The 21,229-nt window shown below is 52.1% G+C and overlaps 2 long non-coding RNA genes across 3 annotated transcripts in view; both read left to right on the top strand.

Annotated features, from left to right (window-relative positions):
- Window positions 1-5,099, top strand: part of LOC135180029 (uncharacterized) — a 112,383-nt gene extending 107,284 nt beyond the window's left edge. The window contains exon 4 of the long non-coding RNA XR_010304255.1: window positions 4,666-5,099. This is a non-coding gene — a long non-coding RNA (uncharacterized LOC135180029). The remainder of the gene's footprint in view (window positions 1-4,665) is intronic.
- A 72-nt stretch (window positions 5,100-5,171) lies between these two features.
- The window catches only part of LOC135179907 (uncharacterized), a 238,444-nt gene continuing 222,386 nt past the window's right edge, over window positions 5,172-21,229 (top strand). For both annotated transcript variants that reach the window (XR_010304180.1, XR_010304181.1), the window contains exon 1: window positions 5,172-6,599. This is a non-coding gene — a long non-coding RNA (uncharacterized LOC135179907). The remainder of the gene's footprint in view (window positions 6,600-21,229) is intronic.

Consider the following 21,229-nt stretch of genomic DNA (forward strand, 5'->3'; position numbering starts at 1 on the left):
ACAAAGTTTATTAACTGATCCGTATCCAGTAGTGTTATTAAAATCCAATCATTCTCTGTAATATTGTGTTGCTCAGAGAGCAGATACTGCTAGGCCCAAGCATTTTCATGCAGGAGAGGTCTCAAAAAATCACAGGGATTCTTTTGGGTGGAAATTACCATCAGCATGTTCAGCAGCAGCTGAGAGAACGATGTGAAAGCAGAAACGTATGAGTCTGGCACTTGCGGCCAACTGCATCCTGGGGTGGATTAGAAGGGCTGTGCTTAGTAGGTCCAGAGAGGTTCTCCTTATCATAGAATCAAACAGGTTGGAAGAGAGCTCCAAGCTCAGCCAGCACAACCTAGCACCCAGCCCTGGCCAAGCAGCCAGACCATAGAATCATAGAATCAAGCAGGTTGGAAGAGACCTCCAAGATCATCCAGTCCAACCTAGCACCCTGCCCTATCCAGTCAACCAGACCATGGCACTAAGTGCCCCAGCCAGGCTTGGCTTCAACACCTCCAGGCACAGCCACTCCACCACCTCCCTGGGCAGCCCATTCCAGTGCCAATCACTCTCTCTGCCAACAACTTCCTCCTCACATCCAGCCTAGACCTGCCCTGGCACAACTTGAGGCTGTGTCCCCTTCTTCTGTGTGGTTAGGAGGAAAAAAAAGTGAATCCAGTCTCTGCAGTTAGGTATTTCCCCATTCACCATCTGCTAGTTTCTTAGTTTGTGATGGATTATTGGATTGGGGATATAAGAAGGAACTGGTGGAATTGTCTGCTCAGGGCAGTGGTGGAGTCAGCATCCCTGGAGGTGTTTAAGCAGTGTGTGTGCCTGACCCGTAGAGACATGGCTTAGTGTTGACCCTTCAGTGCTGGGTGGAGGGATGAACTGAATGAGCTTGGAGATCTCTTCCCACCGGGTATATTCTGTGCTTCTGTATCTCCTGTGCTGCTGCTGGAAGTGGAATGTTGGAGAGCAGCAGCCAAGAACCCCACCTAAGTGCAGAAGGACAAGGAAATGTGCTGAGAAATTGGCTTGCACCTCTTGTGACCAGCAGCTCCTGTCCAAAGCTGAGTACTGAGCATCAGGCATCTCTGTCCTTTGTGAATGTCACTTAAAAGAAACTGCAGGACCTGCAGAATCCAGCATCAACATTTGCAATGTAAAGACCTGCTAGGAGGTGAATATTAATGCAGAGCTCTACTGGACCAGAGCCTTGACTTGCAAATGGATCCATTTAGCTCTTTGAAGGAACCCAGCATTGGATCTTGGTTGAAGAATTTCTTGTGAAGCCTCCCATTAGACCTAAGAAGGGCTTAAAAACCTTATTTTTGGATGGTAAAGGACAGGAGGGATCAGTGGAATGGTGGAGTCTGACCTCCTGCATAATCCTGCACCTCCTCCACAGCAGGACATGAGCTGCTTTTTGTAATGAGCTGAAGCGAAGCCAAGATGCAGAGTGCTGGTTGCTGGGGCTGTTGGAGCTGCTGTGTGTATATGCTTCCTGGACCTGTAAAGTGACCCTGCAAAGCCCAGGAGTAGCTAGACACATTACATTTCTCTCCCAGGACAGCATAATAAACATCTCTGAGCCTGACCCAGGAGGAAGCCCCCGTTCAGATTCATTGCAGAAGCACTCGCTGGGGCTCAGAACGGTCACACTAGGTGAGGGAGGGTCTCTGGCCAGCCAGGATCCAAATGCAGCAGGCACTGAGAAGCCTGGAGACTAAAGACAGGCAGAGGCACAATGTTGAGATACAGAAGCTAAACTGAGCAGGAGTGCTTGGTCTGTTTCAGGCCAGGAAGGCTCTGCAGAAGAGACCTGCACAGGTTAAATGGATGGGCTGAGGCCAGTGGGATGAGGTTGAACAAGACCAGGTGCTGGGTGCTGCACTTGGGTCACAACAACCCCAAGCAACTCTACAGGCTTGGGGCAGAGTGGCTGGAAAGCAGCCTGGTGGAAAAGGATCTGGAGGTGCTGGTGGACACCTGGATGAATATAAGCCACCAGTGGCCAAGAAGGCCAACAGCATCCTGGCCTGCATCAAACCCAGTGTGGCCAGCAGGAGTAGGGCAGTGATGGTGCCCCTGGGCTTGGCCCTGCTGAGGCCACAGCTTGAGTACTGGATTCAGTTCTAGGTGCCACCAGTTAGGAAAGACACTGAGGGGCTGGACAGTGTCCAGAGAAGAGCAATGAGGCTGAGGAGGGGTTTGGAGGGCATCGTATGAGGAGCAGCTGAGGGAGCTGGGAGTGTTCAGTCTGGAGAAGAGAAGGCTGAGAGGAGATTTTACTGCTCTCTACAGCTACATGAGAGGAGGTTGGAGTGATGCTGCCCTTGGTCTCTCCTCCCAACTAATCCATTGCCAGCACAAGAGGCAGTGGGTTTGAGTTGTGCCAGGGGAGGTTTAGCTTGGGCATTAGGAAAAACTTTAGTGAGAGAGTGGTGAGAGGTTGGGAGGTGCTGGAGTCACCATCCATGGAGGCATTCAAGAAGCTGTAGATGTGGTACTTCAGGATGTAGTTTAGTGGTCATGGTGGTTGGGTTACTGTTGGACTCAATGATCTTAAAGGTCTTTTCCAGCCTTAATGATTCTGGGATTGCATAAACTAACTCCAGAATAGGTGGATGTGACACTGGAGGTAATAGAAATGCTGCTGGAGCAGAGAGCTGTACAGCTGCTATTTTATATTGCTTCTACATGTGAAAGAGCACCAAAACATTCCAGGAGCTGGTAGAGAGACAGAGATCTCTCTGTACAGCACATTGTTAGGCAAAGGGTGAAACCAGAAACTAGCATCATTTCCCTTTCTGCCACAGGTTGGTTAGAAAGCTGTGCTTAAGGAAGTGTCCTTAATGAGACACCAACTTAGAGGAGGAGCTGGTCTGCAGCCAGCTGTCAGAGATGCACAAGCCCTACGAGGAGAGGCTGAGGGAGCTGGGGTTGTTTAGCCTGGAGAAGAGGAGGCTCAGGGGTGACCTTATTGCTGTCTACAACTACCTGAGGGGAGGTTGTGGCCAGGAGGAGGTTGCTCTCTTCTCTCAGGTGGCCAGCACCAGAACGAGAGGACACAGCCTCAGGCTGTGCCAGGGGAGATTTAGGCTGGAGGTGAGGAGAAAGTTCTTCACTGAGAGAGTCATTGGACACTGGAATGGGCTGCCCGGGGAGGTGGTGGAGTCGCCGTCCCTGGAGCTGTTCAAGGCAAGGTTGGATGTGGCACTTGGTGCCATGGTCTGGCCTTGGGCACTGTGGTAAAGGGTTGGACTTGATGACCTGTGAGGTCTCTTCCAACCTTGGTGATACTGTGATACTGTGATACAGGAGGGTTTGGAGATCATTCTAGAGGAGTGGCTGGAATTTGTTGAGGAAAGGCAATCAGTCCACACTAGGAGATGAGCAGAGCTCCTGTATGGATGCATCATTAAGGTTCCAAAACATCCCAGTGAAAAATCGTAGAATAGAATCCTAGAATCAGTTAGGGTTAGAAGGGACCACAAGCATCAGCCAGTTCCAACCCCCCTGCCATGCCCAGGGACACCCTACCCTAGAGCAGGCTGCCCACAGCCTCAGACAGCCTGGCCTCAAACACCTCCAGCCATGGGGCCTCACCCACCTCCCTGGGCAACCTCTGCCAGCCTCTTGCCACTCTCTACAGTTACTCTATAGATACTAAAGTTAAAACTGCTGGTTCCACATTGAATCATAGAATCAAGCAGGTTGGAAGAGACCTCCAAGCTCATCCAGCCCAACCTAGCACCCAGCCCTAGCCAAGCAAGCAGACCATGGCACTAAGTGCCCCAGCCAGGCTTGGCTTCAACACTTCCAGGCACGGCCACTCCACCACCTCCCTGGGCAGCCCATTCCAGTGCCAATCACTCTCTCTGCCAACAACTTCCTAACAACATCCAGCCTAGACCTACCCCATCACAACTTGAGGCTGTGTCCCCTTGTTCTGTTGCTGCTGGCTGCCTGGCAGCAGAGCCCAACCCCACCTGGCTACAGCCTCCCTGCAGGCAGCTGCAGGCAGCAATGAGCTCTGCCCTGAGCCTCCTCTGCTGCAGGCTGCACCCCCCCCAGCTCCCTCAGCCTCTCCTCATAGGATTTATGTTCCAGGCCCCTCCCCAGCTTTGTTGCCCTTCTCTGGACACCTTCCAGCACCTCAGCATCTCTCTGCAATGGAGGAGCCCAGAACTGGACACAGCACTCAACGGGTGGCCTGACCAGTGCTGAGTACAGACCAGGATGCCATTGGCATCTAGTGCTTAATCCTCTCCATCTTCATTTTGAGTTCAGTAGTGCATGCACCAGTCCCTTACAAAAGCTTTGATGCCTGTGATTGGCTTGAGCTTGCACAGCCTTCCCCCAGGGAAATGCTCTTCCAAGGGATGAGAAATGCTGCGGTGTAACTTGCAGTCAGGCTTTGAGTTACGGCAGTGCGCGAAGGGGGAGATTGCTCACTGGCTAAGCTGTCACTGAAAACACACTTGTACATTCCAGGTGATGCTTAAGAAGATGTTTTACTGTTGACCTGATGTCAGCTCTTGTGGGCTGAGGTATGGGAGTCTTGAGAGGATGATGTATAAATGTGTTTTAAAGATGAAATTGCTAGTTCAGCTTTGGCCTTTAACAGCGGTTTCCTGTGCTTGGACTGCTTTTAAAACCATCTTCTTCTTTCAGGTGATCTGGGCTGGAATTCACTCAATGGCTTCTTTAAAGAGCAAGGGAAAGCCCAAGTGGAGAGGAGAGGCTGTTAATAAGGAAGTCATTTCAGCCACCCAGGCTGTAAAGTGGTTGCCACAGAAGCAACTGCAGCGTATGGAGCAGCGCAGATAGTGAGGAAAGCCTCCCTGGCCTCTGGGACAGCTGTGTGAGAGCCTGCAGCACGATCCCACACCCCTCCCACTTGAATTCTCTGCTCTCAGGTCCAGAAGTGGTATTTGAGAAGCTTTGCATGGTGTTGAGGATGTTTCAGCAAAACCTGAAAGAAGGCTCTGCAGAGGCTTCCTGCTGCTGCTTGGGAATGAGGTGAATTGCTGCCTGGCACACACTGGGGGAGTGTTCACAGTATCACAGTATCATCAGGGTTGGAAGAGACCTCACAGATCATCAAGTCCAACCCTTTACCACAGAGCTCAAGGCCAGACCATGGCACCAAGTGCCACGTCCAACCTTGCCTTGAACAGCCCCAGGGACGGCGACAGTGTTGCAGCTGTGCTTGTGCATGGCCACGCACTAGATCTGGCCCTGAGTTGTGAACTGCTTTCTTGACCTCAGGCCTGATGTGTCTGGTGGTCTGGGACTTCACCTCACACAGTGTGGTGTGACTGGGCTCTTGCTGGTGATGCCATTCCCCAGCCTTCTCACCAGGCTCCTTTGCCAGCTCTCACTCTTGCTGCTTTTGGCTGTGCAGGACCAGAGCTCACCTTGGAGCGTCTGGGCAGGAAAAATTACAGAAGCACTTCTCTCCACAACTCCATGAGTGAGGCTGACAGGCACCAGAACTCACAGCTCATTCCAAGTGCTGTGCTCAAGGCTGAGAAGCAGAGGTGAAATTAAGAGACCCTGTCCTTTGAAGAATGTTGCCAAGACAAAAGTTAGTTTACTTCTGACTTGCTGACTTCCATTACTGACTGATCCTTCAGTGACTGCTCTGCAAAACAGGTGAAGGTCTTTGTCACAGGATGCTCTGGAAACCACAAACAAAAACAGCCTGGAAAAGGTTACAAGAGGAAAAGAAAGATCCACAGGCCCACCTCGGGAAATTATGGAGCCCTCGGTGGTGGAGGTGGGAATGTGTAACAGGGGAGAGAGAATTCAACACCTGTGTGGCTTAAGTGCTTCCCCTCTTCAGCCATCATGGACTACCCAGTGCTGGAAACAGGCTGCTAAGCTTTGATCTCAGGGAGTGGATCTGTTCTAATGCTGTTCTCGTGTGCAGTGCTCTTTGATGTGGGCAGTGCTCTGGGATGCTAGGAGAATGCTCTCTGCTTGTGAATTCGCTCAGCCTGCAGAAGCTGATGCCTTTGAAAGACTTCTGGCTTTGTTTCTTAAGTCATTTGATGCTGCTTGCACAGCTGGTGAGATCACAGAGTCACAGCATGTTAGGGGTTGGAAGCGACCTCCAAAGCGCATCCAGTCCAAGCCTTCTGCCAGAGCAGGAGCACCTACAACAGGTCACCCAGGAATGCATCCAGGTGCATTTTGAATGTCTCCAGAGGAGGAGACTCCACAGTCTCTCTGGGCAGCCTGTTCCAGTGTTCTGGCACCCTCACAGGGAAAGTATGTCCTTCTGTTCATGTGGAACCTCCTCTGCTCCAGCCTGCACCCAGTGCTCCTTGTTCTACCATTGGACATCAGTGACAGAGCCTGGCCCTGTGCTCTTGACACTGCCCTTCACCTCTTTATTAACATGAATGAGGTCACCCCTCGGGCTCCTCTGCTCCCAGCCCCAGCTCCCTCAGCCTGTCCTCAGCAGCTCCACTGCCTGCAGCAGCTTTGTGGCTCTGTGCTGGACTCTCTCAAGCAGTTTCCTGTCCTTCACTGAACTGCTGTTGGCTCTTTCCCTACCTGAGTTTTCACAAGACATCAGCAGAGGAGCAGCAGAGGATTGGGTGAGTACACACTAGAACTTCCTTGCTTCTTTGGCATGCAGACACTATGCAAAACGATTTCTACCTAACCAGGAGACAGCTGGAAGGTAGTGTGGTCCACTTCTCTCAGGCACCCTCCTGGGAGTCTGGTAAGCTGTGCTCACAGGAGCTCTGTGTGTGTATTCCTTTCCTTTGTATGGTGTGTGAATGGCACCTGGAGAGCAGGGAGGGGACCAGCAAGTGAAGAGGGCTCTCTTTCCAGTTTCATAACAGTGTATTAAGGTGACACACTGGCAAGCAGCAGCTAAACTTCAGGTGTGACACTGGTGTGCCATGAATGTCAAAAGAATACTGGGTTAAGCACCTGTGAAGTAGAAACGTTGCAAGGTTCAGGCATCACTGATGTGGTGAGTCACTGTGTGTACCCCTCAGCTGCACTCCTCACATACTGCAGCAGCCTGTGGTACTCTCTCATGGTTGATGTATGATACTGCTGGTGGCTCAGTGCCTTCAGTAGCAGCCAGGAAAAAAGAGCACTGCAAGGATTGAATCCTGGCTGTGAGAGGAAAGTCTCCATCTCTCACACAAGGAGTGTGCTGGCTAAACCTCTTCTTTTCCTGCTGGATGTGGCAGGGTCATAGTCACTCAGTAAGAACATAAGAGCATGAAAAGAGAGTGGAAGATGGATCCTGAGAAGTATGGCTCCTATTCATAGAATCATAGAATCAACCAGGTTGGAAGAGACCTCCAAGATCATCCAGTCCAGCAGGCTTGGAGCAGGCAACACCAAACCAGTTCCAAGTTGGTGCCCATCCTGTCAGAGGCTCTTTGCTCTCATACTATATTAAATTCTCAGTTCATATCTGATCTTGGGTTCTCCTGAGTCCCATCTTAGATCACTGCAGTTCATTTTCTGCCCATATCATGTTTATCTCTCACAAAAGAGATAACTGTTCATTCTCTGACCAGAGGCAAATCCCTCTTGCTAGAGAGATGAGTATGCAGATCCCAAATCCTGCTTCCCTCACGTAGAGCAGTCAGGGAAATTCAGCATCCTTCCACCCAGATTTACATCTGTGAAGTGTGGAACTGCTTTGCTGCAGGTGACCACCACCTTCCAGATTCAACTGCTTCTGCAGTCTTGTGGGACTACTCAGTAAACAAATGTGCTGGGAAAGAAAATGTTACTTCTTATATGGGTTTTTGCCATGACTCTCACTGGTTTTGTCATCTTCACATGCATCATACACCTGCCTGCTTCAAAAACCTTAACAGTGACACTTAACCCTGCTCAGAATCACAGAGCCACAGAATACATCCAGCCAGAAGAGACCTCCAAGCTCATCCTTTCCAACCCTTCACCCAGCACTGAAGGGGCAACACTAAACCATGTCCCTAGGTGCCAGCTCCAGACACTGCTTAAGCACCCCCAGGGATGGTGACTCCAGCACTGCCCTGGGCAGACCATTCCAGTGTTTGACAACCCTTGCAGTGCAGAAAGATTTCCTAACATCCAGCCTGAACCTGCCCTGCTGCAGCTTGGAACCATTTCCTCTGCTCCTGTCCCTTGCCACCAAGGAGCAGAGGCTGCCCCCTCCCTGCTCCAACCTCCCTTCAGGTAGCTGTAGAGGGCAGTGAGCTCTGCCCTCAGCCTCCTCTGCTCCACACTGAACACCTCCAGCTCCCTCAGCCCCTCCTCATAGCCCAGCTGCTCCAGGCCCTTCTCCAGCCTTTTTGTCCTTCTCTGGATGTGCTCCAGCCCCTCAATGTCCTTCCTGTAGTGAGGGGCCCAGAACTGAACATAGTACTCAAGGTGTGGGCCCAGCAGTGCTGAGCACAGGAGAATGATCCCCTGCTGCCCACAGTGTTTCTAACCCAAGCCAGGATGCCCTTGGCTTGCTTGGCCACCTGGGCACTGCTGACTCATGTTCAGTCAACTGTCAGCCAATACTCCCAGGTCCCTCTCCAGCTGTGCAACCACATATCCCCAGATGTGTAGCTTACCATGGGGTTGTTGTGACCCACACACTGCATTTAGGTAGTTAGCTACCTAAGAAGATAATGGTCTGGTGGTAAGTCAGCCCTGCAGGATGTGTTTCTTTCATGGGAGAGCTGTTTCATGTTGTTCTTGTGATCAGTCTGTGAAAACCTCCATGCACTGCTCACAAAGTGCTGCTTTGAGTATTCACAGAATCAGGCAGGGTTGGAAGGGACCACAAGGAGCAGTCAGTCCAACCCCCCTGCCATGCCCAGGGACACCTCACACTAGGTCAGGCTGTCTAGAGCCTCATCAAGCCTGCCCTTAATCACCTTCAGGGATGAGCTTTCCACCACCTCCTTGGGCAACCTGTTCCAGGCTTTCACCACCCTCATACTGAAGAACTTCTCCCTAACATCCAGCCTGAATCTCCCCATTTCCAGCTTCATTCCCTTCCCCCTAGTCCTAGCAGCTTGGAGATTAAAGCCCTGTTGGCTTTGAACTGCAGCCGGTAAAGAACACCTGGCTGGAGTTCTGCTTTATTTGCAGGTGATTGAGAGATGATTATTAATGATGAAATGAATTCCTCCAGTATTTAATTATTTCTCCCCATTTTCTGATGAGCAAGCATTGCCTGGAACCAAATAACCATCCCCATTCATCACACTAATCGTGGCTTAATGAGGAAGAACCTGGGACTGGGGGAGTTGTCTGCTCTGAACAATTTGAGAGTGTAGCTTCCTATCATAATTAATACAGGCTGTAATAATTAGGTCTGCTAGGTGCTGTATTTATCAGGAAGCTTAAATGCAATAGAAAGTAGGCTTACTGAACAGAATGAATTGCCAGAGTAGATGTGGAATTATGAAACCAGAGGATGAGCACTTACAAGACTACTTCCTTGTGCATGGTTTGGCCACCCAAGCACATAACTCCTTATCACAGCATCCAAGGATGTTAGCCTGGAGAAGAGGAGGCTCAGGGCAGCAAGGCTGGGGAGTGGCCTGGAGCACAGCCCTGTGAGCTGGGGGGGAGCAGCCTGGAGAAGAGGAGGCTCAGGGCAGAGCTCATTGCTGTCTGCAGCTGCCTGCAGGGAGGCTGTAGCCAGGTGGGGTTGGGCTCTGCTGCCAGGCAGCCAGCAGCAGAAGAAGGGGACACAGTCTCAAGCTGTGGCAGGGCAGGTCTAGGCTGGATGTTGTTAGGAAGTTGTTGTCAGAGAGAGTGATTGGCATTGGAATGGGCTGCCCAGGGAGGTGGTGGAGTGGCTGTGCCTGGAGGTGTTGAAGCCAAGCCTGGCTGGGGCACTTAGTGCCATGGTCTGGTTGGTTGGGCAGGGCTGGGTGCTAGGTTGGGCTGGGGGAGCTTGGAGCTCTCTTCCAACCTGGTTGATTTTATGACTTCTGAGGCACCTCCAAAGCTCATCCAGTGCAAGCTCCTTGCCAGAGCAGGAGCATCTAGAGCAGGTCACACAGGAACACATCCAGGTGGGTTTGGAATGTCTCCAGAGGAGGAGACTCCACAGCTTGTCTGGGCGTCTGGCCAGCTCTGGCACCCTCCACACAGGAAGGACATGGACCTGATGGAGTAGGTACAGAGGAGGACCAGGAGGATGATTTGGGCTAGAACCCTCTGCTGTGAGGACAGGGTGAGGGAGCTGGGGCTGTGCAGTTTGGAGCAGAGGTGCCTGAGGGGTGACCTCATTCATGTCTATGAAGATGTGCAGGGCAGTGTCAGGAGGGCAGAGCCAGGCTCTGCTCAGGGATGGCCAATGACAGGACATGGGGCACTGGGTGCAAGCTGCAGCAGAGGAGGTGCCATGGAAACAGGAGGAAAAACTTCCCTGTGAGGATGCCAGAGCTAATCAGCCAATGCCACTGCATTGCAACCCCATTTCAGTCAGGTCTGGGGACCTCTGAGTTGTGCACTGCTCTGTGAAGGCACAAACGGTGCCAGACACAGCACATCCCTAGAAACAGCTCCCTGGGGGGATGCACTGCTCATCAGAGAGCATCTCACAGGCTGCTGACAAAACCCTGGCAGGGCCACTTTCTACCAGATCAGCTTGCCCAGAGCCACATCCAGCCTGGCCTTGAAAACCTCCAGGGCTGAGGCTTCCAGCACCTCCCTGGGCAACCTGTGCCAGTGTCTCACCACCCTCATGCTGAAGAACTTCTTCCTAACATCCAGTCTGAATCTCCCCATTTCCAGCTTTGTTCCATCCCCCCCAATCCTATCACTCCCTGACAGCCTAAAAAGTCCCTCCCCAGCTTTCTTGTAGCACACTTCAGGTACTGGAAGGCTACAACAAAGTGTCCTTGGAGCTTCCTCCTCTCCAGACTGAACAGCCCCAACTGTCTCAGCCTGTCCTCAGAGCAGAGCAGCTCCAGCCCTCTGAGCATCTTCTCTTCTCCAGGCTGAACAACTCCCAGCTCCCTCTGCCTGTCCTCAGAGCAGAGCAGCTCCAGCCCTCTGAGCATCTTCTCTTCTCCAGGCTGAACAACTCCCAGCTCCCTCTGCCTGTCCTCAGAGCAGAGCAGCTCCAGCCCTCTGAGCATCTTCTCTTCTCCAGGCTGAACAACTCCCAGCTCCCTCTGCCTGTCCTCACAGCAGAGCAGCTCCAGCCCTCTGAGCATTCTCATGGCCCTTCTCTGGCCCCCTTGGATGCTGGAAGGCCACCGTCAAGGTGCTCAACCTGGTGCAGCCTAGGAACATGCTTAGAAGCCTCAACTTGTATTGAGTCAGTAACAATACTCAGGTCATTTGTTGGCTTGTTTGTGACTGCAGCTTTTGGTTTCCTTGACCTTTGCTGGTGAACACTTTGATTTATTTGGCATCTCCTCACCTCCTGTCCTGCTCACACATTAAAATATGCATCTTTTCTCAGCACTGACAGGAGCTCAGGTCCTGGCTCAGATCCACAGTTCCAAGAGCAGAGGAGGTGTATTTGCTGCAGGGTTTTGCACTCAGAGCAGAGCTTCTGTGCATGGCATCATTGGGGCACAGGTTGCCCAGGGATGTTGTGGCTGCTCCCTCCCTGGAGGTGTTCAAGGCCAGGTTGGATGAGGCCCTGAGCAACCTGTTCTAGTTGAACTTCTGTTCCCACAATTGTGTTTCAAGAAGTGATCTTGACTCTTGACAGACTTATGAGTGATTGTAAGCAGCTGAATGAGAACAATAGGGGCTGCAGGAGCCATGGGACGTGGGTGGGCCCCACTGTCAGCCTATCTGTGCTGATCAAGCCTTGCCTGGCAGGTAGGGCACAGCCCTGGGAGCTCAGGCTGCCTCTCTGCAGCACATTGGAGCTTCAGTTCCAGCTGGAAGGTGTCCAGAGAAGGGCCATGAGGATGCTGAGAGGGCTGCAGCAGCTCTCCTGTGAGGAGAGACAGAGAGTTGGGGCTGTTCAGTCTGAGGAGGAGAAGGCTTTGGGGTGACCTTCTTGTGGCCTCTCAGTATCTGAAGGGGGCTACAGGAAGCTGGGGAGGGACTTTTTGGGATGTCAGGAAGTGATAGGACTGGGGGGGAATGGATCAAAGCTGGAAATGGGTTGATTTAGATTGGATGTTAGGAAGGAGTTGTTCAGCATGAGGGTGGTGAGAGGCTGGAATGGGTTGTCCAGGGAGGTGGTGGAAGCCTCACCCCTGGAGGTGTTTAAGGCCAGACTGGGTGAGGCTGTGGTCAGCCTGCTCTAGTGTGAGTTGTCCCTGCCTATGGCAGGGGAGTTGGAACTGGATGATGCTTCTGGTCCCTTCCAACCCTGACTGATTCTCTGATTCTCTGATTCTGTGATTCTATTCTATGACTTCTTCTAGTGGGAGGTGTCCCTGCCTATGACAGGGGGTGGAACTGGATGACCTTTGAGATTCCTCCCAACTTACATGATGCTTTTGGTCCCTTCCAACCCTGTCTGCTTCTGTGATTTATTCTATGACCTGTTCTAGTGGGAGGTGTCCCTGCCTATGGCAGGGGCTTGGAGCTGGCTGATCTTTGAGGTCCCTTCCAGCCTAGACATAGATGATGCTTGTGGTCCCTTCCAACCCTGTCTGCTTCTGTGAGTCTATTTTATGACCTGTTGTAGTGGGAGGTGTCCCTGCCTATGGCAGGGGGTTGGAACTGGCTGATCCTTGAGGTCCCTTCCAACCTAAACCATTCTGTGATTCTGTATAGGAGGCACAGTAAAATCTTCTGTTCTCCCTGCATGCTTGGAAGTTATCAGGCTGTGCTAGACAGCTTTAAACTGCTGAGACTCATCTCAGTTCTAACCAAATGATGGCAAGAATCAATGCAAGCTGCAATCCCCTTCACTCTAATGAACACTATTCAACAGGCTTCTGTAATGCACAGTTCATTTGTTTCTTTGATACCAGCTTTTAATTAAACCACAAATCTGTTTGATAAAGGCAACGCTGTTGTCAGGACTCCAGTCAAACATCTGACTTCTGGCAGAGCAACATCCTGATCAGGAGAAATAATTACTGCCAAGTGAAGTCAATGCAGCATCTATTAAATGGATTAAAAGGCAATAATGAAGATATTTCAGCAAACACAGTTTTGATGCTCTGCTTGAAATGGGTTTTGCTTGTCCTTATTAAGGGTGGGAGATGAGGGAGGGGGAGGAGAGACAGGTTCTTCTCTGCAACTGTGTGCAGTGTTCTTTGTTGCTTTGAGTTCTTTGTGGCTTTTATCTGTGGTTTTGTTTGGGGGGGGGTTTGGTGTTTTGTCTTTTTTTTAACCACTGTTGAACAGAATCACAGAATCATAGAACCTCCCAAGGATCTAGGCCAACCCCCCTGCCAGGAGCATAGAATCACAGAATGAAGCAGGTTGGAAGAGAGCTCCAAGATCATCCAGGGCAACCTAGCACCCAGCCCTGGCCAGTCAACCAGACCATGGCACTAAGTGCCTCATCCAGGCTTGGCTTGAACACCTCCAGGCACAGCCACTCCACCACCTCCCTGGGCAGCCCATTCCAGTGCCAATCACTCTCTCTGCCAACAACTTCCTCCTAACATCCAGCCTAGACCTGCCCTGGCACAGCTTGAGGCTGTGTCCCCTTGTTCTGGTGCTGGCTGCCTGGCAGCAGAGCCCAACCCCACCTGGCTACAGCCTCCCTGCAGGCAGCTGCAGGCAGCAATGAGCTCTGCCCTGAGCCTCCTCTGCTGCAGGCTGCTCACCCCCAGCTCCCTCAGCCTCTCCTCACAGGGCTGTGCTCCAGGCCCCTCCCCAGCCTTGCTGCCCTGCTCCAAACACCTTCCAGCACCTCAGCAGCTCTCTGCAATGGAGGAGCCCAGAACTGGACACAGCACTCCAGGGGTGGCCTGAGCAGTGCTGAGCACAGGGGCAGAAGAACCTCCCTTGTCCTGCTGCCCACACTGCTCCTGAGCCAGCCCAGGATGCCGTTGTCTCTTTTGGCCACCTGGGACATCCTCTGCTGGATCAGCTTGTTAAGCCTGGCTTTGAGTATCTCCAAGGATGGGTCCTCATCTACCTCCCTGGGCCGTGGGCAGGGACATCTCACTCCAGATCAGGCTGTCTAGAGGCTCATCAAGCCTGGCCTTAAACACCTTCAGGGATGAGACTTCCATCACCTCCCTGGACAGCCTGTTCCAAGCTCTCACCACCCTCATGCTGAAGAACTTCTTCCTAACATCCAGTCTGAATCTCCCCATTTCCAGCTTTGTTTCATTCTTTTCAGTCCTATCACTCCCTGACAGCCTAAAAAGTCCCTCCTCAGCTTTCTTGTAACCCCCTTCAGATACTGAAAGGCCACAACAAGGTCATCTGGGAGCCTTCTCTTCTCCAGACTGAGCAGCCCCAACTCTCTGTCTCTCAAACTGTGACCCTGAGGTTTATATCTCCCAGGTTGTACTGCAAGTTTTCTGTGATTAGTATTCCCAGCTTCTCCCTATCAATATAATGTCCAGAGCTCCACAATCCCCAGCAGTAGTATTTATATATCTATATCAAACTGTGGGACTCTGCAGTAGACTTGGCCCTTCTGTCTTATCACAAGTATTTCTCCTCATTGTCTTCATAAAAATTCTGAGTCATCTCTAGCTCTGTGCTTATAAAAACTCCACTGGTGAGACACATGCAAACTAAACAAGCAAACCAAAAAGCCTCCTTCCAAAGGGTTTGTAGGAGAGAGGTTTATTTGCAGTTGAAAATCGATCACAGGATGCTAGGGGTTGGAAGGGACCTCTGAAGAGCTTCCAGTTCAACCCCCCTGCCAGAGCAGGAGCAGAGAATCCAGCACAGGTCACACAGGAACACATCCAGACAGGGCTGGAGAGGCTCCAGAGAAGGAGACTCCACAACCTCTCTGGGCAGCCTGTGCCAGGGCTCTGCCACCCTTACAGTCAAGAAGCTCTTCCTCCTGTGGAGATGGAACTTGCTGTGCTGCAGTGTCCATCCCTTGCCCCTTGTGCTATGCCAGGGCACAAGTGAGCAGAGGCTGTTCCTGTGCTGCAGTGTCCATCCCTTGCCCCTTGTGCTATGCCAGGGCACAAGTGAGCAGAGGCTGTCCCTGTGCTGCAGTGTCCATCCCTTGCCCCTTGTGCTATGCCAGGGCACAAGTGAGCAGAGGCTGTCCCTGTTCCTTTCTGCCTGACCCCCAGACTTCAGCTATTGACAGACATTGCTTAGATCCCCTCTCAGCCTTCTCCTCTGCAGCCTAAGCAGCCCCAGGGCTCTGAGCCTCTCCTCACCAGGCAGTGCTGCAGTCCCTTCAGCATCCTTGTAGCCCTCCTTTGGACTCTCTCCAGTAGATCCCTGCTCCTCTTGAACTGAGGAGCCCAGAACTGGATGCACTATTCCAGGTGGAGCCTCCCTAGGGCAGAGTAGAGAGGGAGGAGAACCTCCCTCCATCTGCTGGCCACAGTCCACTTAATGCCCCTCAGGATCTGATTTGCCTTCTTGGCCACCAGAGCACTTTGCTGTCCCATGCAGAGCTTGCTGTCCCCCAGCACTCCCAGCTCCTTCTCCTTTGTGTAATTTCAGTTAATTAAATTGTTAGTAGTGGTAATTGTGGACTGGAGAGGAAAAAACAATGGCATAGCCTAATCATGTAGAAGCTTTTGTAACTGGACTGGATGGAGTCTCTGTGATGCCCTGGATGAAAGCAATTTACTTATGCACTCCCCAATATATGCTAATCATCCTCTTTGCAGGAAAAAGAAACCTGCTCCAGCTTCTCCTTAGGCAGTTAGAGTTTGTCCAAATCAGAGGCAGAAGCAGAGGTCCTGTTGTGGGGTTTTTTTTGTTCCTTTCTCTCCTTTAGTTGCAGTGTTTGGAAATCTGTAGTGAGAAGTTGCACAGATCCTGCTGATTCACTCTGGCAGAAGCTCAGAGTTAAATGCATCCTGCCTGCTGCAAGGCTGTGGGGTGCAGGCAAGATTAAATTAGGCTTGAGCAAGATTGAATCATAGAATCAAGCAGGTTGGAAGAGAGCTCCAAGCTCATCCAGCCCAACCTAGCACCCAGCCCTGGCCAGTCAACCAGACCATGGCACTAAGTGCCCCAGCCAGGCTTGGCTGCAACACCTCCAGGCACAGCCACTCCACCACCTCCCTGGGCAGCCCATTCCAGTGCCAATCACTCTCTCTGCCAACAACTTCCTAACAACATCCAGCCTAGACCTGCCCTGGCACAGCTTGAGGCTGTGTCCCCTTGTTCTGCTGCTGGCTGCCTGTCAGCAGAGCCCAACCCCACCTGGCTACAGCCTCCCTGCAGGCAGCTGCAGGCAGCAATGAGCTCTGCCCTGAGCCTCCTCTGCTGCAGGCTGCACCCCCCCAGCTCCCTCAGCCTCTCCTCACAGGGCTGTGCTCCAGGCCCCTCCCCAGCCTTGCTGCCCTGCTCCAAACACCTTCCAGCACCTCAACAGCTCTCTGCAATGGAGGAGCCCAGAACTGGACACAGCACTCCAGGGGTGGCCTGAGCAGTGCTGAGCACAGGGGTGGGCACAAGAACCTCCCTTGTCCTGCTGCCCACACTGCTCCTGAGCCAGCCCAGGATGCCATTGGCTCTGCTGCCCACCTGGGCACCCTGCTGCCTCCTCTGCAGCTCCTCTCTGCCAGCACCCCCAGCTCCCTCTCTGCCTGCCTGCTCTCAGCCACTCTGGCCCCAGCCTGCAGTGCTGCTTGGGGTTGTTGTGGCCAAAACTTCTTTTCTATGTAGTGTCACTCACAGTGGATTTCAAACCTTATTTTCCCAACGATCAGTTCCACCTCTACAGCAATGCAAATAAGTTATATTCACATGAAAGCAAGTTGGATCTTTTGGATGAAGGGACCATTATTTCTGCTTCTGTTTTAAACACCAGAAGCAGCACAACAAATAGGAAAGCTGTGTACATTGAATGTGCTAAGAATAGGTTTAGTTGGGAATGTTTGCAGGATTCTTCATAGCTAAATTAAAGATAAATAAATGATGGAAGGATTTTCTGCTTCCACTGAAGACAACATCACTGCCATCCATTAAAGGCAGCATTTAGCCTTCTGGAATAGAATCACTATGGTTGGAAAAGACCTTTGAGGGCCAGGAAGTTGCTCAGAGAGCTGCAGCGGCTCTGCTCGGAGGGCAGGCTGAGAGAGTTGGGGCTGTGCAGCCTGGAGAAGAGAAGGCTTGGAGGAGACCTTGGAGTGGCCTTGCAGGATCTGAAGGGGGCTACAGGATGGCTTAGGAGGGACTATTGACAAGGTCTGGGAATGAGAGGATGTGGAGGAATGGGTTTGAACTGGCAGAGGGGAGATTGAAACTGGATGTTAGAAAGAAGTTGTTTGCAGTGAGGGTGGTGAGACACTGGCACAGGTTGCCCAGGGAGGCTGTGGAGCACAGAATCACCCAATGTGATCTTTGCTGTGAGGAAGAACTGAGGATGGTGAGACACTGGCACAGGTTGAGGGTGGTGAGACACTGGCACAGGTTGCCCAGGGAGGTTGTGGAGCACAGAATCACCCAATGTGATCTTTGCTGTTGGGAAGAACTGAGGATGGTGAGACACTGGCACAGGTTGAGGGTGGTGAGACACTGGCACAGGTTGCCCAGGGATGTTGTGGAGCACAGAATCACCCAATGTGATCTTTGCCATGAGGAAGAACTGATTATGGTGAGACACTGGCACAGGCTGCCCAGGGGTGTTGTGGAGCACAGAATCACCCAACGTGATCTTTGAATGGCTGGGTTGGGATTAGCTTCTCTTTGAGGTCCCGAGCTGAAAGGATTTTGGTACACCCAAAGGAGATTAACATTTGTTGGGCTTTTTTTTTTTTTTTGTAGTACAAAGAGGAAAAGAATTCATTTCCAAAGGGGTTGCTGCTGGTTTTGTAGAGAAGTGTTGGAGATAGATGATGGTATGGAATCATAGAATGGTTTAGGTTGGAAAGGACATCAGAGCAGGCTTGGAAGGGACCTCCAGAGCTCATCCAGTCACAGGATGTTAAGGGATGGAAAGGACCTCTAGAGCTCAGCCAGTCACAGGATCATAGGATGTTAAGGGATGGAAAGAACCTCCAAAGCTCAGCCAGTCACAGGATCATAGGATGTTAAGGGATGGAAAGGACCTCCAAAGCTCAGCCAGTCACAGGATCATAGGATGTTAAGGGATGGAAAGGACCTCCAAAGCTCAGCCAGTCACAGGATCATAGGATGTTAAGGGATGGAAGGGACCTCCAAAGCTCAGCCAGTCACAGGATCATAGGATGTTAAGGGATGGAAAGGACCTCCAAAGCTCAGCCAGTCACAGGATCATAGGATGTTAAGGGATGGAAAGGACCTCCAGAGCTCATCCAGTCACAGGATGTTAAGGGATGGAAAGGACCTCTAGAGCTCAGCCAGTCACAGGATCATAGGATGTTAAGGGATGGAAGGGACCTCCAAAGCTCAGCCAGTCACAGGATGTTAAGGGATGGAAAGGACCTCCAAAGCTCAGCCAGTCCAACCCCCCTGCCAGAGCAGAAGTACCTAGAGCAGGTCACACAGTAGTGCAGCCAGACAGGAATGTCTGCAGAGAAGAAGACTCCACAACCTCTCTGGGCAGCCTGTTCCAGGGCTCTGGCACCCTCACAGGGAAAGAGTTTCTCTTCACATTCCCATAGCACCTCCCCTGCTGCAGCTTGCACCTGTTGCCCCTTGTCCCATCTTTGGCCATCCCTGAGCAGAGCCTGGCTCTGTCCTCCTGACACTCACTCTTCAAAGCTTTAGAAGCATGAGGTATCACAGTATCACAGTATCATCAGGGTTGGTCACTCCCTCAGTCTGCTCTTCTCCAAGCTAAAGAGACTCTATCACCCCTTTCAGGTGCAAAAGGTCCTTTTGGATTGGAGCACATCCGACCTGCCTGAGGAAAAACGGTATTGCATCTTTGTGACCTGGATGAGGGCACAGAGGGCACTGTCAGAAGGTTTGCTGAGACACCTGAAGGCTGTGCTGCCATTCAGCCAGACCTGGACAGGATGAGAGTTAGGAGGGATAAATGGAGTTGAATCCAACAGGGATAAGGGTAAAATCTGGCACCTGGGAAAGAACAACCTCGTGGAGCAGGATAGGTTGGAGTCTGACCTGTTGGAGAGAAGCACAGGGGAAAGAGACCTGGGGGTGCTGGTGGACAGAAGGGTGCCCAGGAGCCAGCGATGTGCCCTTGTGGCCAAGAAGGCAAATGGCATCCTGAGGTGGATTAGAAGGACTGTGGTTAGTAGGTCCAGAGGGGTTCTCTTGCCCCTCTACTCTCTCCCACTGAGGCCACATCTGGAATATTGTGTCCAGTTCTGGGCCACTCACTTCAAGAAGAACCTCGGGGAACAATTTGAATGAGCCCAGCACAGAGCCACAAAGCTGCTGCAGGCAGTGGAGCATCTCCCTGCTGAGGCCAGGCTGAGGGAGCTGGGGCTGGGAGCTTGGAGCAGAGGAGCCTGAGGGCTGCCCTCATTCCCACTGATAAAGCTGTGCAGGGCAGTGTCAGCAGGACAGAGCCAGGCTCTGCTCAGGGATGCCCAATGACAGGACAAGAGGCACTGAGTGCAGGCTGCAGCAGAGGAGGTGCCATGGGAACACAGAGAAAAACTTTTCTGCTGTGATGGTGCCAGAGCCCTGGAGCAGGCTGCCCAGAGAGGCTGTGGAGTCTCTTTGTCTGGAGACTTCCAAGACCCACCTGGATTTGTTCCTGTGTGAGCTGCTCTAGGTGCTCCTGCTCTGGCAGGGGGCTTGGACTGGATGAGCTTTGGAGGTCCCTTCCAACCCCTGATGTTCCATGGTTCTGTGATCTTTCCTAAGCCATTCTCCCCTGGGTTACTCTGCCTAGCCTGCAGCAGTGGCCTCTGCTGTTTCAATCTCATTCCCTTTGTTTCTTTATTAAGCAACCTGTCTTCACCTACGAAATAGCAACATATCTCCATTTCCATCATGGATAATGGCCATGATGTGGTCTGTGTCAGTGAAACATGGCAGGATGAAATATTGCCATCCCCCCAGTTTTGACTATCATCAAGTTTGCATTATATCAGATCATGCAGGAGGTGCTGCAGCAATCCTTCATGCTCATGCTAGCTGTCCAGCAGTGGCCTCTTCTGTTTCATCAAGTGAAACACTGAAATAACAAGGTGTGTGTATTTATAGCCTCAGTGATTAAGTGTAGTAGCTAGCCTGGGAAGTAGCTCTGGGGAAATAGCATCTTAAATCAGAGCTCATTCCCTGCCTTCAGCTGGGATGGCAAAGGAAATGATATTCCTTGAAGTGTTGTCCAGAATTAGGTGTAATAAGGAAGGGAAGGTGCAGCTATTTGACTAGGGGGTGAGTGGCTGGAGAGCAGCCTGGCAGAGAGGCACCTGGCAGTGCTGGGCATGAGCCAGCAGTGTGCCCAGCTGGCACAGAAGGCCAGTGGCATCTTGGCTTGGGTCAGGAATGGTGTGGGCAGCAGGACTGGGGATGTGATTCTGCCCTGTCCTGGCACTGGGGAGGCCTCACCTGGAGCACTGAGTGCAGCTCTGGGCCCTCACTGCATGAGAGATATTGAGGGGCTGGAGTGGGTCTGGAGGAGACCCATCCCATGTCAGGCTGGCTTGTAACTGTAGGGAGGGTTACCTAGTTGCTGCCTCCCAGTGTAAGGATTTGGGGTGAGCTGCCACATTCTCTCTGGGAATCTTGTTTGATGGTCCCAGGGTGTTCCTCAGGAGGATACTGGAAGGTGTCCAGAGAAGGGTGTCAAAGCTGGTGAAAGGCCTGGAACACAAACCCTGTGAGGAGAGGCTGAGGGAGCTGGGGGGGTGCAGCCTGCAGCAGAGGAGGCTCAGGGCAGAGCTCATTGCTGCCTGCAGCTGCCTGCAGGGAGGCTGTAGCCAGGTGGGGTTGTGCTCTGTTGCCAGGCAGCCAGCAACAGAACAAGGGGACACAGCCTCAGGCTGTGCCAGGGCAGGTCTAGGCTGGATGTTGTTAGGAAGTTGTTGTCAGAGAGAGTGATTGGCACTGGAATGGGCTGCCCAGGGAGGTGGTGGAGTGGCTGTGCCTGGAGGTGTTGAAGCCAAGCCTGGCTGGGGCACTTAGTGCCATGGTCTGGTTGGTTGGGCAGGGCTGGGTGCTAGGTTGGACTGGATGAGCTTGGAGCTCTCTTCCAACCTGCTGATTCTCTGATTCTGTGATTGTATGATTCTGTAGTGGGGGGTTGAAACTAGGTTGAAACAAGATG

The sequence above is a fragment of the Pogoniulus pusillus genome, chromosome 12 (assembly GCF_015220805.1).
Source record: "Pogoniulus pusillus isolate bPogPus1 chromosome 12, bPogPus1.pri, whole genome shotgun sequence".
In the NCBI taxonomy this organism is placed as follows: Eukaryota; Metazoa; Chordata; class Aves; order Piciformes; family Lybiidae; genus Pogoniulus; species Pogoniulus pusillus.